This window comes from Sinocyclocheilus rhinocerous, unplaced genomic scaffold, assembly GCF_001515625.1.
Source record: "Sinocyclocheilus rhinocerous isolate Xijiao unplaced genomic scaffold, SAMN03320098_v1.1 scaffold153, whole genome shotgun sequence".
Lineage (NCBI taxonomy): Eukaryota > Metazoa > Chordata > Actinopteri > Cypriniformes > Cyprinidae > Sinocyclocheilus > Sinocyclocheilus rhinocerous.
In genome coordinates, this window is record NW_015660878.1 from 1,674,916 (window position 1) to 1,677,225 (window position 2,310).

The window sequence follows — 2,310 nt, forward strand, 5'->3', positions numbered from 1 at the left end:
ATCCAACTCCTCCCACTTTACATATCCCTAAACCTACCCATCTCCACCTCCTGGATCAAATTGTTCCAATTACTCTTATGCATATTGTTGTTACATAATGTAGTTATATATGTCCTGTTACACATTTGTACTTGCACAAACCATTCTGAGGGTTGTTACATGTGTGTAGTTACAAAAATATTACAGCTCTAGATACTATGTACCAATGTGTACTTACACTGTGGTTACATACTACGTACACATCTAGTTACTATGTGAGTACACAGGTATTAGGGCCATTTAATATAAAGTGGGACCGTTTATTGAATTAAATCTCTTAATTAATATTGAATATGTGTTCCCTATTCTAAAGTGTAACCAATAATACATTTTGTGTGGTCTTTATTCAAGGATTATATAATTAAAAACACTAAGATTGTATCAGTTTAGCAATTTTAGACAGTAGACTGAAGAATCTGCATTACTTTGAATTAACTATGAATTTTGCCTCAATAAACTCCTAATTTACTGCTTTAATAATAATTAGTAAGGTAGTTGTTAAGTTTAGGTATTGGGTAGGATTAGGGAATTGGTCCCTATACTAAAGTCTTACCAAAATAGTTCACCCAAAAATAAAATAAAATGGTCATGTTTTAATCTATTATTTGTATACATTTCTTCTTCTATTAATTATATACATAAATAAAAATACACACATAATAGATACAATATAAATAAACAAACAGACAAAGAAACAAACAAATTTATATTCCAGAATGTTTTTTAAATAAATCTCATAAATTTTAATTTCATAAAATGACTACAGCAATGATGATGGATCAGTTTTGTTTGGACAAACAGTTATTACATAACGCACATGGATGTGGTTCAAACAGACTGTGTGAGTGGGACTGAATCCTTCATTCTGTTTCAAACACACACACACACACACACACACAGTGAGAGACTCTGACGGCAGTCACACTTAGCCATGCTGATTGGCACTCATTCACTCATTCACACGTCCACTCTGTGACACTTTCTCCCACTCATTTTCTTTTTTTTCCCTTCTGGTACTCTACTCTATATTCTCTCAAGATGCAGCTTCTGTTGTCAGTCATACGAAGACTCTAGAAAAAGATCGGCCCTTGTGTTCACCAAGCAATTTATGTTAAACGGGGTTGTTTTGGACCACAGAGGAGTGTGCTTGGATCGATTTATGTTCTGTATAGCCATCTGTCTGTCAGTGAAAACAAGGATAGGTGGATCTGATTCTAAGACAGCTCCGAGACATAAGGTAATTAATATTACATATCCTCTACAACCGGTTACATCCTAATGGTTGCTAGGACTGTGCTACATTTTATCTTATTCCTTTACACTGATTTAAAGGGACGGACGGACGGACGACAGACAGACAGATAGACAGATAGTCAGATAGATAGATTCTCCATAGTAGTTTAGTTCTCCAACTGGCAGATTTTTTACTTTTTAACACACATACACACACACACACACACACACACACACAAGGAAGTGTATTTCCAAGAATGTGTATTTCCAAGTTTGGCTAGGAGATGTATTTTAACATTGAAAATAAATAATTATATTCATTGCTATATTTGAGCAGTCCAGCATGAACCATCTCCCAAAAGTTATCTTAAATCTTAAAAATTAAATGGAGGCCAATGCGGAAGAAATTACTTTTTAATGAGTTTTTAATTATTCTTCTTTGACTTGGTTTCAAATAAAATAATTAAAAATCCTTGAAAAATGTAAGCACTGTATAAATTCTAAAGCCTGTTTTCAGAGAACATATCTGTTTTAAACAATGATCTGAAAATTTATTTTGTTTGAAGGATTTTTAAATGTTATAACTGGAAAATAAGACAGAAATACTTGGAGTGAGCACTGAAGTTTGATTTATTATTATTATTTTTTTACATTTATTTAAAGGAATAATTCACACAAACATGAATATTTGTTGCTAATGTACTCACTCTCAGGACATCAAAAATGAACATGAGTTTGTTCCTTCATCAGAACAGATTTGGAGAAAAGTAGCATTATATCACTTGCTCACCAATGGATCCTCTGCAGTGAATGGGTGCCGTCAGAATGAGAGTCCAAACAGCTGATAAAAACATCACAATAATCCACAGTACTCCAGTCCATCAATTAATGTCCTGTGAAGTGAAAAGCTGCATGTTTTGACTACATTGGTGCAAGAAATGTAATGCCAAATTTCTCCAAATCTGTTCTGATGAAGAAAAAAAACTTATCGACATCTTGGACAGCATGAGGGTGTGTAAATTTTTAACAAATTTTCTT